Genomic DNA, 15344 nt, shown 5'->3' with positions numbered 1-15344 from the left:
TTTATTCCAGCTTCAAGCGTATTCTTACTTCATTATGCGGCTGCTATACAGCAAATCTGTGCTACTTGGGTGGGGCATAATGGTTGAAAAAGGCAGTAAACTATCTTAAAACAATACGATTCCAATATCATTTAAGTAATTTGCTCCTTGAAACCCGGCTTAGAATGAAAAAATTTTGAAGACTCATACTTACTGATTGGAATTAATTTTCATTATGCTGGTATTAATATTGCATAGGTACCTATTTGACGTACTTTTGTACGTCAACGTCAATGAACTGTGAAGACAATGTTGTGATCTTGTATTTATGTTACAGAACTTTTGATCTTCAAATATTACCTATTAATACGGAACATTATGTAAATATTTCGTGTACTACTTGAAAATCGTGCAGTGGTAAACCTGTTTTGTTGCTGTGAGGTCCGTCTAAGATAGATGTATAATGCGGTTACGTGCTGTTCTGCAAACCTTCATGAAATCAAGAATAAATAAACGGCTACGGTCTAGACTCAGTCCTAGCGAGTTTTTGCGGCTTGTGAGGCCGATATATACCTACTGGCCTACGAGGCTTACAGCCCAAAATCGCTGCGGCCTGGATTGTGATTGCCTTTGTATCGAGTGTTATACTAATTTACTATAAAATAAAACAAAGTTTTTAATTCAATGATATTCTGTGCATATTTAATTTTATTTTTTATACCTCGTCGCTAACAAACAAGCATACGGCCCGGCCCGTCTGAAGATAAGCAATCTTCGTAGCCTTTGGACGCCTGCAACTCCATGCGCGTTGCCGAGTCTAACACTCCGCACCCCTCGTTGATAACTGGCAACCATACTCACCGGCAGGAAGGACACTATGAGTAGAGTCTAGTGCTAGTGTTATTTGGCTGCAGATTTCTGTAAGGTTGAGCTCTGCTCTAGATCTGGAATGACATCCGCTGTGCTGTGCCCTACCACACGAAGCGAGATGTCATTCTCAGTTCCCATTCCCATACCTCTCTTTGGACGTAGTTCAAGGACCAGAGGTATGTCCATATATTTTAAATATTTTCGTCTTAAATTACTATAGAGATTCAGAGTCTGAACATATAACCGTAAGTTTACCAAAAAATTGCCGTAACAGCTATAGGTACAGTCAGATGCAGAGAGAAAGAATCCGCCAAAATGAAAGTTCCACCCTGCCAGGACTTAATTTATTGATAAAGATAACCATATATTTATTTGCAAAAAATACATATAGTGATGAACATAGGTGGACAGTAATTTTGGATGCGTAGGGTAGAGCGGGGAGAAACGTAACACTTTGTACTTTGACCTTAGTTTCTGGTTAACCCTTATTATTTTGATGAGTTTAATGTATCATATATAACGTCAGTGCATGATCTGTACATTAACGTCTTGACTAACATTATAATTGTGTATTTTGTTTTTAAAAAATCCTTTTTTGTTACTAATCACCCCGTTGGCGTGCAGAAAGTAACACGTTGTGGGTCAAAAGTAACAAGACACAGTGGGCTGTAATTTAATATAATATGACATATCAAATCAAAATAAAAACCGGTCAAGTGCGAGTTGAACTCACGTCCCAAGGGTTCCGTACTGCACACATTTTTGAACGAGCGAGCAAAGCGAAGTTCTTAAGTACATTCAACTATTTATTCAATTTGTCCACACACAGCTGGCTATCTTAGGATAGTTAGTTACCCATTTTTTTTGTTCAAGTATTATGTTAAGCATAGTGCCTACATTTTTTTTTCATTGTTAGGTGTATCTCTGTTAATTCAAGATAACAGGGCGGGCTATAACCGCGGAAATCGAAGCTCGAAGTTCGCAAATTGCTGGCATTTCTCTCTGTCACTCTAATTACCTACGGTTTCATTGGTGTAATAGAGAAATCCCCGCAATTTGCGAAATTCGATGGTCGCGATATACGGCAGTTCAGCCTTCTCACTTAGCTACTCGTACTTAAACCAATTATTTGTTCTGTTTGAGCACTAACCTCCTAAAGGTCATGCTTCGACCTTGCGTGGAGGTGCACCTCTCTCGGATGCGTCAGGCCTTCGGCCCAACGCAGAGCTTGGCCATCAACCTTCGCACTAGCTGTCCGCACCACGTTTCACGTAAACACTTGCGGTTGTGGCCCTGACAGAGCTTATCCACAATTCTTATTATCAAGACCTGCTCACGCTTAGTTGCAGACTTCTTACGCGTTTTTCCAGTAATGTATAGGTATTGGGCCCAATCGCTTAGGGGTCATCCATTAATTACGTCACACGAATTTCTAGGTTTTTTGACCCCTCCCCCCCTCCTTGTCACATTTCAGACGCACGGCCGGTTTCCATCCTTACTTGGTAGATATTCCACCAATTCGCACGAAGCGCTTTGCTTCTACTTTCCTTATGCGCACTGCCAAGGAATGGAATTCCTTGCCGGCGTCTATATTTCCGTGTTCTTATAACCCGGCAACCTTCAAATCAAGAGTGAACAGGCACCTTCTGGGCGAGCTCGCTCCATCGTAGGCCACGTCTACGCCTCGGCTAGTCTGTGGCCATGAGTAAGGCCATTCATAATAAAAAAAAAAAAAACTTGGTCACATTTGGCAAACCCCTCCCCCTAGTGTGACGTCACATTTTTTCTACGAAATCGCCAAATCGAAATAAGTAAGCACCTAAGTATTATAAATATTTGATCAAAATATTTTTGACGATATAAATATTAGAAATGATGACTTACGGCTCCGAAACGTGGTCTTTCACTATCGGCCTCATCTCAAAACTCAAAGTCGCTCAACGAGCTATGGAGAGGGCTATGCTCGGAGTTTCTCTACGTGATCGAATCAGAAATGAGGAGATCCGTAGACGAACTAAAGTCATCGACATAGCCCACCGGATTAGCAAGCTGAAGTGGCAATGGGCAGGCCACATTGCACGCAGAGAAGATGGCCGATGGGGTCGAAAAGTGCTCGAGTGGAGACCACGGACTAGCAAGCGCAGCGTAGGACGTCCACCCACAAGATGGACAGACGATCTTGTTAAGGTCGCCGGAAGACGCTGGATGCGGGTCGCTTCCAACCGGCACGTATGGAGGTCCAAGGGGGAGGCCTATGTTCAGCAGTGGACGTCTTATGGCTGAGATGATGAAATATTAGTAATTTTATAACCCAACACTGCTAAGGAAAGAAAATTAAACGAATAAAAACGATTATCGTTTTAAAAACTTGTTATTTAAATGTACAGCGAATAAAATAATTTAAATAAATTTTCGGTTACTGATGAAGTTAAAGTGACGTCACAAAGTTTGTGTCTCCCCCCTCCCCCATGTCACAATATGTCACATTTTCTTGACCCCTCCCTCCCTCTAAACGTGTAATGTAATTAATGGATGACCCCTTAGCAAAAGATAGAACAAAATCGACAATCTCCTTTCAGGGGAGCATGCACTTGTCGGAGGCTCCGGGCCTTCAGGGCTTTCGACCTTCGCATTCAGACAATTGAACTATAATTGTTCTGTGTTTGAGCACTAACCTCCCGCAACTCGGCCTTCGGCCGTGCGTTTTAAAAAGCCTCTGAGGGATGCTTGGGCCTACGGCCCTACGCGTAGCTCGGCCATCGGCTTTCGAAAAAGCTGTCCACAGCTAGTTTCACGTAAACCATTACGGCTGTGTCCTTAAAACAGCCCAACCGCGTTTTCTTTCTTAAGTCCGGCTCACGCTTGACTCTAGATTTCTAATAGGTTTTCCTGTCATCTAGAGGTAGAAGGTTGTGTATTTTTTTTTTTCAAAATTTTAGACCCTATATTATCGGAGATAAGGGGGGGGGGGGGGCGGTCATTTTTTGCCTATTTTCTTAAATAATTTCTAAACTGTTTTATATAAAACTATAAAAAAATATATATTTGAGATCCTCAAAATAAGCCCTTTTAATATGTAACACGATATGGTTTGCAAAACTTGGTTTTCTAATTTTCTCATATTCCCCTTAAAATAGCCCCCTATACTTAAAATTCATTTGTTTATATTACATGTCCGTCTTTGGGTAGCAGACTTCCATATGTGTACCAAATTTCAACTTAATTTGTCCAATAGTTTTGGAGCAAATTGGCTGTGACAGACGTATAGACAGACGCACGAGTAGGCGTCACAAACCCGGTTTCACCGAAATCGAAAAAACCGGAAAAACCGGGTTTACAGCCAATTGTCAAAACCGGGTTTTTACTTTAATAAAACCGGCTTTTTCGAGTTTTTCGATTTTACACTTTTGTAAACATAGTTTCATTATTTTGAAGAGCAAATTAAAAAACAATACATTATACGCACTAATTGTATAAATGAACAGCTTTTTAGTCTCCAACGTTATATCTATTTGCCCAGTTTTGCAGATAGACTGCTTTGATGGTCCTTGAAGTTAAGGCTTCAATCCAGGATGCTTCGGAGATATTTAGGAAGAAAGTTGTGTCGGAGAAGATTGCCTCTGAATTTTAATATCAGCTCCGTGTTGGCTAGTTTGTTGCACTGGTGAACGCAGAACACCTCGGTCTTGGAAGGGCAGGGGCACAAACGCCACTGAGAGAAATAGTCATCTAATAGATCCAGGTCCTTTTCCAGGATATTTAGTTCAATTTTCAAGCTGTCTTTTTGTGTCACAAGGGCATCATCAGCATAAGCAAACTTCCGCGATGTGGTGTTAGGCAGGATACGACTCAGACCTTTTCAGACCTATGACAACTAATACTAGGCTGTGTTGAGAGTGTGGAAAATCCGCTAGCGCGTACAGCTCGGCGGCCACTGGGGTACCGTCTATTGCTCTTGTTGTGAAGACTAGGTCCGGGTTCACTTCTCCATCGAGCTGATTTGAAAGTTCCTTTGCCTTTGTGAGAAACGACTAAAACAGTGTTGTTTTGTTCCTATCTGCCCAGTCCATGATCGCCTTCTCGTTGGCGTCAGATTTCCTTTATCCCCAGCCGGTATGGTGGCTATTCAAGTCTCAAATGTAAAGGGATGGGTGTTCCAAGTAAGGAAGGCGTGGAGTATGCCAGCAGCTACGTGGAGGATTATATATGCTGCATATCCGCGTTCCGCCGATTTGAATAATCGTCGTGGCGATATTGTTGCCATCGATGTTATTTGAAATCACGTTGACCAGGGCAGTAAGAGAAGACCGGCCGCATGTCGAAGTTCTATATTAATTGTTTATGGTATTATAATGCCGCTACCAAATCAAATCCCGGTATTTTATCTCGTTTAGCGAGTTGGGCATCATCAGCGGTGTATTTCCAGAAGGAGGACTATGTCAACACCGTTGTCATATAATAGGTTGCTTAGGCAAACCGGTTTAGAATGCTGAAACTGCTTAGTTAAAAACTTTATTGATGGATTTGGATTAATTTATTGATATGGTCTTGGTAAAGTAAATAGAAATGTCGTGGAAGACGTAATATCAAAACATTGAACCTAAAAATAATTGCTTATTTTACAAATTATATGTAAGATCGAAATCACCGAAAAAACCGAAAACCCGGTTTTGCAATCGCACAAAAACCGAAAAACCGGTTTTATAAAATACGCACGGTTTTGTGACCCCTACGCACGAGTGATCCTATAAGGGTTCCGTTTTTTCTTTTTGAGTTACGGAACCCTAAAAGTACCTACTAATCATGTAAATTATTATTGATAACACACTTTAATATTTGCATTTCAACTACATAAACATTAGTATTTTAAGAAAACAAATCAATATTAATTCCTCGTTAAAAATTGTTTTTATTTCAAGTGATGAGATCAATTATTGTCTTATAAACATGTTATCTAATCAGATAATTCAGGGGTCAGAGTTTTTTCACTTACAAATATGGCATACATCGTTTACTAATATGGCATAGATCCAATAGGTATATTGTATGGGATGTAAATGTTACTTTTGTATGGCTTTGTTACTTTTGTACCCGACCGCATTTTTCTGAAAACATGAAAGATATCTTTGAATTTGAAACGCAACGTGTGCGAGAAAAATTGCAATCAATCTAATCAATATCCCTTCGGGTGGCAGGGCCTCCGGTTGAACGGTAGGAAAAATGGCGCGGCCATTTTTAAAACATGCCCCTGCGTGGCAGAGGCCGGGAGCCAGACACTCCCCAATTAGCGGTGAACCGGGAGACGGTTCCGTCACAACAAGCCCGTGTGAGGCAGAGACCGTCTCCCGGCCTCTGTGCGACGCCGTATTTTGCGCCTAAAATAAAACCATTAAAACTATGCCTTGCTTGCTCACTTTTGCAAGATGCATTCTTCATTAAACAAGGATGGTATTCCTTAAAGGTTGAATTCCCGCGTAAAATAATGTTTTTTAGAAATGGCGTGATGTTCACGCCCCACCAGACCTCGTACGCACCGACCGTTGAGCCGCGAACATTCAGAAACCAGAAATTTATTTGCTAACAACATTGTCCTTACAAAGGTACACAAATGGAATACGCAGTGATAAAAAGTGAAATAAACTGTGTGAATCGTGTTAAATGTAATGTTTTGTCATAAAGACTGCTTTTTTTCAATCAATTGTTTTATTTCCTAATTATACATATTTTTATACATGAAAGAAAAAATAATTGGTAATATGAGATTTGATCAAGTCCAGCATAATTCAAATAAATATAATGAAATTCATTGGTACCTATACAATCAAAAAAGCTATTTTATGCTGAATTCAATTCAATCATACATATTTTTGAGAATTGGTCAAATTTCTAGCACACGTCAAATTCGCGATGACCACCCATGGAGGCGCCGCCATTTGACGTATATTTTTCTAAATTTGCCGCACCACTCAACCTCAAGCCACCGTTAAATCTGAGGCGCCGCCATTCAACGGCTTGTTATATCTGTCCATCTCCCGGCTCCCCGCCACCATAGAGACCTAGCCAGACAATGCCACTCTAGGGGATATGCAAATATTCAGAAAATGTATGAATTTTAATACAACATAAACATCAAAGAACTAAAAGTCAAAAAACGTACTTTTGATTCGAAAAAATTTGCGTCACGTTGCGTCCTCTCACACAACCTAATAGCACGTGGCGCTCGTTTCGACTGAATGCGCTGACTGAGTGAAGGAGGCACCACTGTCTATCGCTTAATAGCAGCGGAGTGGTATTTTGTCTATTAGATAAACCTACAGAGCAATAGTTACTTTCCACCCGCAGTTACCTTTGTCCCCGCTCTCCCCTATATGTACAGTCATTATATCCAAAAAACCGACCCTACCCGTGAATAATTAGTTCTTGGATTTTTTTTTCGTAGGTCCCTCGGGGGGGTCACTGGGAGTGTAAATTCAAAAAGTAGGCTGAATCAGGCTCCTGCGTATATTCGAAAAATGGTTTTTTTTCCAAAAAAAACGGTTTATCTTCAATAACTCGGCCATTTTTGATTTTACAGTAAAACCGTAAGGACAAAAATTGTAGGAAATTTGATTCTCTACAAGTTAGTCCAGTCATTATATCCAAAAAACCGTCCCTTCCCGTGAATAGTCAGTTCTTGGATTTTTTTTTCGTACGTCCCTCTGGGGAATCACTGGGAGTGTAAATTCAAAAAGTAGACTGAATCAGGGTCCTGTGTATATTCGAAAAACGGTTTTTCTTGAATGACTCGGTCATTTTTGATTTTACAGTAAAACCGTGAGGACAAAAATTTTAGAAAATTTGATTCTCTACAACTTTAGTCCTCACAATTTTTCTTCTAGGATCGATAGTTTGGAAATAAAATTTGAAAAAAGCGACAAATTCAAAATATTTTCAACATCTCGTTTATTTTCAACTTTACGACATAAATGAAGAGGACTAAACTTGTAGAGAATCAAATTCTGAACAATTTTGGTTCCCACCTTTTTTTCCCCAAAATCGATAGTTTAGAAATTAAACCTGAAAAACGCGACAAATTCAAAATATTATCATTATCTCCTATGTTCCACGCTTTACGGCATAAATGAAGGGAAACAAACTTGTAGAGAAACAAATTTTCTAAAATTTTTGTCCTCCCGGTTTTACTGTAAAATCAAAAATGACCGAGTTACTGAAGAAAAACCGTTTTTCGAATATACACAGGACCCTGATTCAGTCTATTTTTTGAATTTACACTCCCAGTGATTCCCCCGAAGGACGTACGAAAAAAAAATCCAAGAACTGATTATTCACGGAAAGGGTCGGTTTTTTGGATATAATGACTGGACTAACTTGTAGAGAATCAAATTACCTACAATTTTTGTCCTTACGGTTTTACTGTAAAATCAAAAATGGCCGAGTTATTGAACATAAACCGTTTTTTTGGAAAAAAACCATTTTTCGAATATACGCAGGAGCCTGATTCAGCCTACTTTTTGAATTTACACTCCCAGTGACCCCCCCGAGGGACCTACGAAAAAAAAATCCAAGAACTAATTATTCACGGGTCAAAATCTATAATGACTGTCCTAGGTTTATTTAGTTCGAGTATCTAATGAATTCGATTATTTAGTTAATTTACATTTAAGTACGTCACATGTGACATGAACAGACAAGGAGAGCAACATAAAATATATTGTTTTGTCTTCCTTCTTTCAATGGAACTTTTTTAGAGTTTCTCTTCCTCAAAGGAGGCTAGTTGTTAAGACGAAACTCAAAATACTTTCATTTGCATCTTAAAAAAAAATAGGATGGGTCACTGACCTGTCCCGGTAAAGTGAGGTAGTGTGCGTGACGTGTGCTTGTGTGTGAAATGGGGTAATTTGACAGAATCTGAAAATTTTCCCCGGGCATACCTCACCTTAACAATTTTAACACATGTTAAGTGAAAGAACATGGGTCAAAGTCATAAGGAGTTCTAAAAAAATTTATAAAAAAAATTTATCCATATAATACATAAGTAAATTTTTGATATTTTTATACATTTTAATTTTTAGTTGTAATGCCGTGTCGATAGCTGGCAGTAAATTTACTGTGACTACAAAATTTATAATGCCGTGTCGATAGCTGGCAGTAAATTTACTGTGACTACAAAATTTACTATGAAAGTAACTCACTATACACTCTATTATCTATATATATAAATGCAAGTGTCCTGACTGACTGACTGACTGACTGACTGACTGACTGACTGACTGATTCATCAACGCGGAGCCGAAACTACAAAAGCCAGAAAGTTGAAATTTGCACACCAGGTTACATTTATAAAGTGTACAAGAGATAAGAAGCGATTTTGAGAAATTCAACCCCTAAGGGGGTTAAAAAGGGGATGAAAGTATGTATGGGGTTAAAGTTTTCTTTTAAGCTAGGAATTTGAAACTTCGTAAAAAGATATATTATTAAAATACAAGAAAACTGATTTCAGCGTTTTTGAAAATTCATCCCCTAAGGTGGTGAAAAAGGGGTTGAAAGTTTGTATGGATATGAAAAAATTTTTTCGAGTGGTGGACTTGAATCTTTGTATTTAGGGATATTATTAGAAGACAGGAAAAGTAGTTTCAGCGTTTTGTAAAATTCATCCCCTAACAGGGTTAAAAAGGGGTTGAAAAATTTAATCTATTACAAATGCTTTGAAACTTCTTAAAAAGGCATAATAGCTGATTACAAAAAAAAGTGATTGCAACGTTTTTGGAAATCAACCCCTAAGGGGGTTAAAAAGGGGATGAAAGTTCGTCTTCGGGTGCAAATTTTATTTTAAGCTAGGAACTTGAAACTTTGTAAAAAAGTATCAAATTCAAATGCAAGAAAACTAATTTCAGCGTTTTAGAAAATTCATCCCTCAAGGTGGTGAAAAAGGGGTTGAAAGTTTGTATGGATATCAAATTTTTTTTCGAGCGCGGGACTTGAATCTTTGTATTTGGGGATATTATTAAAAGACAATAAAAGTGATTTCAGCGTTTTGTAAAATTCATCCCCTAACAGGGTTAAAAAGGGGATGAAAGTTTATATGGGGTTAAAGTTTTCTTTTGAGCTAGGAATTTGAAACTTCGTTAAAAGATATATTATTAAAATACAAGAAAACTAATATCAGCGTTTTTGAAAATTCTTCCCCTAAGGTGGTGAAAAAGGGGTTGAAAGTTTGTATGGATATCAAACATTTTTTCGAGTGTGGGACTTAAATCTTTGCATTTAGAAATATTATTAGAAAACAGGAAAAGTAATTTCAGCGTTTTGTAAAATTTATCCCCTAACAGGGTTAAAATGGGGTTGAATGTTTGAATCCATTACAAATGGTTTTGAAACTTCTTAGAAAGACATAATAGCCGATTACAAAAAAAAGTAATTGCAACGTTTTTGGAATTTCAACCCCTAAGGGGGTTAAAAAGGGGAGGAAAGTTCGTCTGCGAGTGCAAATTTTATTTTAAGCATGGAACTTGAAACTTTGTAAAAACGTTTTAAATTAAAATACAAGTAAACTAATTTCAGCGTTTTTGAAAATTCATCCCCTAAGGTGGTGAAAAAGGGGTTGAAAGTTTGTATGGATATCAAACATTTCTTCGAGCGCGGGATTTGAATCTTTGTATTTGGGGATATTATTTATAGGTACTAAAGATGTAAAATGTTGAAGATAAAAGTCCACGCGGACGAAGTCGCGGGCAACAGCTAGTCTTTAATAAAAGCCTTCTCAGAACAAAAGTCTCCCGTCTTCTTACACGTGCCCCATTGTTTTATCTTATAAAAAGGCAACTCGCGAACAAAACTAATAAAATGCAAATAAAGGAACTATCCAGACTCGTGACACTGAACTTGTTTTGACTGAGATCCATAATAACGACGTAACGACAAGCTTAGGGTTTCTGGGTTCCGTTTCCGTGTCTTCTTCCTCGCTTTATCCCGGCATTTTACCGCGGCTCATAGGAGCCTAGGCAGGCGTGGCTCACTCCGCGATTTCATCGCATTGCTTACAGGTAGTTAGAAGTACATCCATTCCACACCAATTTTGGTGACTAGCCATAAGCCGCGCGTGGCGCTGTCCCCACCTAGCGGCCATATCTCTCCTGATCGTAACAGACGCGTTTTGTTAGAGAGTGAGTCTTCTGTACCTAATACTATTATTTATTCTGTGGCCTAGGGTCTGCTTGACAACTAATACCAGGGATTGACAGAGGTACCAGTTTTTACGAAAGCGACGCCACCGTCTGACTTTTCAACCCAGAGCCTATTTGGGATTAGGCTAACTAGGCCTTACTGGCCGGTTTTCTAACGATGTTTTCCTTCACCGAAAAGCAACTGGTAAATATCAAATGATATTTCGCACGTAAGTTCCGATAAACTCATTGGTACGAGCCGTAGTTTGAACCAGCAATCTCCGGATTGAATTTAACTAATAATCGATATATAATACCTACGTTTGCACGGGACAAGGACGGGTTATATTTTTATTACAAGCTTTTATTTAGTTTCACCTGACCGTTGTCTGTCTGTCTGTCTGTCTGTCAGTAATCAAATCTTGCAAGTTAAATTTGATCCACTTCCCGGTTTCCGATTGAGCTGAAATTTTGCATACGTATGAAGTCGGGTGACATTGCAATATTATGGTGTCATCGAGCTGATCTGATGATGGAGACCAGAGGTGGCCATAGGAACTTTGTGATAAAACAACGAAACCTAATTGTGTTTGGGGTTTTTAGAATTGCCTCGATGAGTATTAGTTGCCTGTGGAAAGAAAAGTACAGTCAGCGATAAAAGCTTGTACCAAAAATGAAATTTTTGCCAAAAACTTATTTATGTGACACTTTCACATTTTTTCTTAAGTGTATTTTTTTTGTTATCCTAGTGTAGTGTCCCACTGCTGGGCAAAGGCCTCCCCACCTTTCCTCCACGCAACCCTATCGTTTGTACAGTCATATGCAATAATATCCCAAGTAACACACAAGCAGGATAATAGAGTAAAATTATCATCTTATTCAAATTAAGATTGCATAAATTTTGTGTATATGCGGTGGAAATTACTAAATTCGGAATAAGAAAATATGTGGGCCTAGTGGGGCCTTTATACCAATAAATGCTGAATAAATTTTGCATAGTATCGGTTTTGCATATTAAAGCTGAATAATACTTATTTCTTACACAGTTACTTAGACATTATTCAGCTTAAAGCATTTGTGGTTACTAAAAGCTGCATAATAGCAGCATTAGCAGCAATTAGCTGTATATATTCTGTGTTGTATGATTTTTAAGCAGACAATATTAAGAAAAATGTGATAGTGGCTACTAAATGCTGAAAAGAAGCGTCGGTGAAGACTTTCAACTGTATAAAAGCGGTTGCAGTTTCTGTTTTAACGCTAGTTTTTGAATAAAGGTGGACGCTATTACTGGAAGCTGTAATAAAATCCACATATTATTTGTTAATCAGTAGCTGCATATATGGGTTAATTATGGCTTTTATTGACATAACGTCTGAATAATAAATACTAAAACAACACTTATACTTAAGTTATAGCGATTTTAGTACACATATACTATATTTTCTTGCTAAAAGCTGCAAAATGAACGCAATGAGAAGCGCTATTCAAATTACTGCTTAGTATCAACAAGTGCGCAGTGGAGAGGGTTCCGTAGCTTTATACACGGTCAACAGTGCTACTTGAGTCTGATTGCTTTGAGCTTGAGCGTGTTATTTTATTTTGAACGCATCAAGAATAAATACGCATATTCTTTAATCCAACCATTATTTAAAAAATCGAGGTTTAGTTTTCTTAACAATTCTCTTCGATTGGTTATTTTACACAAGATGCATAGTCCTTTTAAATTAGAGATGCACCGGATATCCGGTTACTATCCGGCCACTATTTTACTATCCGGCCGGATACCGGATAGTGACCTTCTATTCGGCCGGATACCGGATAGTAACATTGCATGATTTCAGAGTAAACAAATTGGATTTAAGAAACAGACACGGTCATAATCGTACTTGTTTATTATTTTAAAACAATTTAATCATTCCACTGACTTGCACGCGCACTCATTTCGAACCTAGAAATGAGTCCGCGCGAACGTTTACTAGGAAACAGGTCAAACCTGCAGAATGCGCACCTGAAAAACCGAAATGTAGGTATAGTTCCGCCGGCCGAATATCCGGCGGCCGGATACCGGCCAGTGTCCAGGCCGGATATCCGGAATCCAGTCAAACAACTATCCGTTGCATCTCTACTTTTAATGACGTAAAACAATTGCTAGTTACCATCGTAAACACTGTTAACTGACCATTTTCATACCTTACTGCAACGAGATAAAGTTTACCAATGGCCATTTAAGGTTGTTGTTAGTTGGCAAACAATGTGTCAAATGCTAGTTATTCATATTGTTGCATTAAAAAGTTGTAGACTGGACTGGGTATGAGAAAAATAAAATAATCACCCTCATAGCGAAATCGATTCTCCTGTCGATTTTGAACAGACTGTTTTTAGTTTTCAAGTGGGTCTACTCATACCCATCCCACACTGTACTCGTCTCGTACTCATACCTAAACAATACTGCCCATATCAAACTATACTTAATTGTACTCATACCCGTGATACCCGCTACTAATATGAATGAATGAATGATATACCCTCACCTTCGCACCATATACCATATTCATATTCATACCATACTCGTAACCATACCACTCATACTATATACATCTTCGTACTCACGTCGTACATCTTTGCGTTACCTTTACCTACTACATATTTGTCGGAACTGATAACGGAAAAAATAACTGTGTAAACTGCCGTGCCCCCAGATTTATCATATAACTTATATATTATATCGCGTTTATAATATTAGTGGGAAGTAGGATTGAATATTGCCCGTGTTACATACCTATAATGTTTTATCATCAAAGTAGTGAGGATCTATGTGGTTTTTACTATTTGTGTATAGAACCCTAATAGGCTTTAATATTGAGAAAACAATTACTATTATACTGATGTTATTCAAAACTTGTTGTGTTAAGACCATTATTATCTAACATGTTGCTTAGTAACGCGAATAATGTGAATGCTTATTCAGAAATTAGCACAATAATAGCTGTGGCAGCAGCTTATATTCAGCACAGTCGGACGCCATTACGGTTGCTCACTTTCTAACCTCTACAATTATATAGGAATTGAAAATGAACTGAAAAACCCATTTTATTCATTTATAAAACTAGTTTTATCGTAGCATAACTTGTTAAAGTACATTTTCTATCACTAAAACATCTAAACACCGGAGAAAAATTACAAATTTAAATGTGGAGTAGTAAATTTTCTATATTTACTTTTGAAACGGTGCATTATTTACGCGGCGCTTTATAATTTTAAATAAAATGTATATATATATTAACAGTAAAGTCGCATGCGCAATGAATTTGAAGTTATGTAAACATCAAATAAATATATGGGTGATGTCCTCCTTATTTTGTAAGTTTTCACTGCAGAAACTACACTTTGACACGAGTTCACAAATTAAAATGGAAGACAAATCATTGATTTAACACAAATATCTGAATATATTTTCTGTAAAAATGCACTTTGGAACCAAAAGCTTCATAACGTGTGAATAACTGATTCATTGTGTACAAAGCTGGATAACTTTGGTTTAAAAGCGGTATATAAGCTTTTGACAGCCTCTATACAAGTGTTATTCAGCGATTCAATGTGTGGGCATACACTTATATAGCTATTACATTACTGTTATTCAGAAATAAGCGGCGTGGGCACTGCCCACTTTGCGCCCAAACCTTCTGTATAACGTCTGTATAACGCTTATTCAGCTGTTATACAGCTACCTTATTCAGCATTAAGTACGGCATGCTCTATTATTCAAACAATATTCAGCTACGTTGTGTTACTTGGGATGTTACTCTTCGAAGGTCGCAAAAATATGTGACGCGATGGCTCTACAAATAAGATCGTATCAGATATTTTTGCGGCCTTCGTTGTGCAACATATTATTGCAGGTGACTGTACGTTCCCGCAAATCCGGATTAAATGCGTCTAAGTATTTATACTATTTATAGAACAAATAAATCCTCAAAGGAATCCTACAGAACCAGAATGTCTGATTTCGCTTTCCGTCTTATTTATTGTCCGCCGCAGGATAAAAAATAGGTGTTACGCGTTTGACCTCTGCCTTGCTCTCATTGGACCTAATTTCGTGGTTTATGTCCAAATCTGGAAAAAAACACTGCTATTTTTGGACAAGTGTAGGTATGAAATAGCTATTTATAAAGAACACGGCATTTAGGCACTGGTCCCACCGCGAGCTAGTAAGCTATGAGCTATCGGCTATAAACACGAACAAAAGATAAGCACTCCCGTGTAAATAAATGTCATTGTCAAACTGGTGGTAGCCATAAAAGCGACACGGCGATATTTATAGTTACTCGCCCA

The sequence above is a fragment of the Cydia fagiglandana genome, chromosome 19 (assembly GCF_963556715.1).
Source record: "Cydia fagiglandana chromosome 19, ilCydFagi1.1, whole genome shotgun sequence".
In the NCBI taxonomy this organism is placed as follows: domain Eukaryota; kingdom Metazoa; phylum Arthropoda; class Insecta; order Lepidoptera; family Tortricidae; genus Cydia; species Cydia fagiglandana.
The sequence above is the reverse complement of the archived record's forward strand: the minus strand, read 5'-3'. Positions refer to the sequence as shown.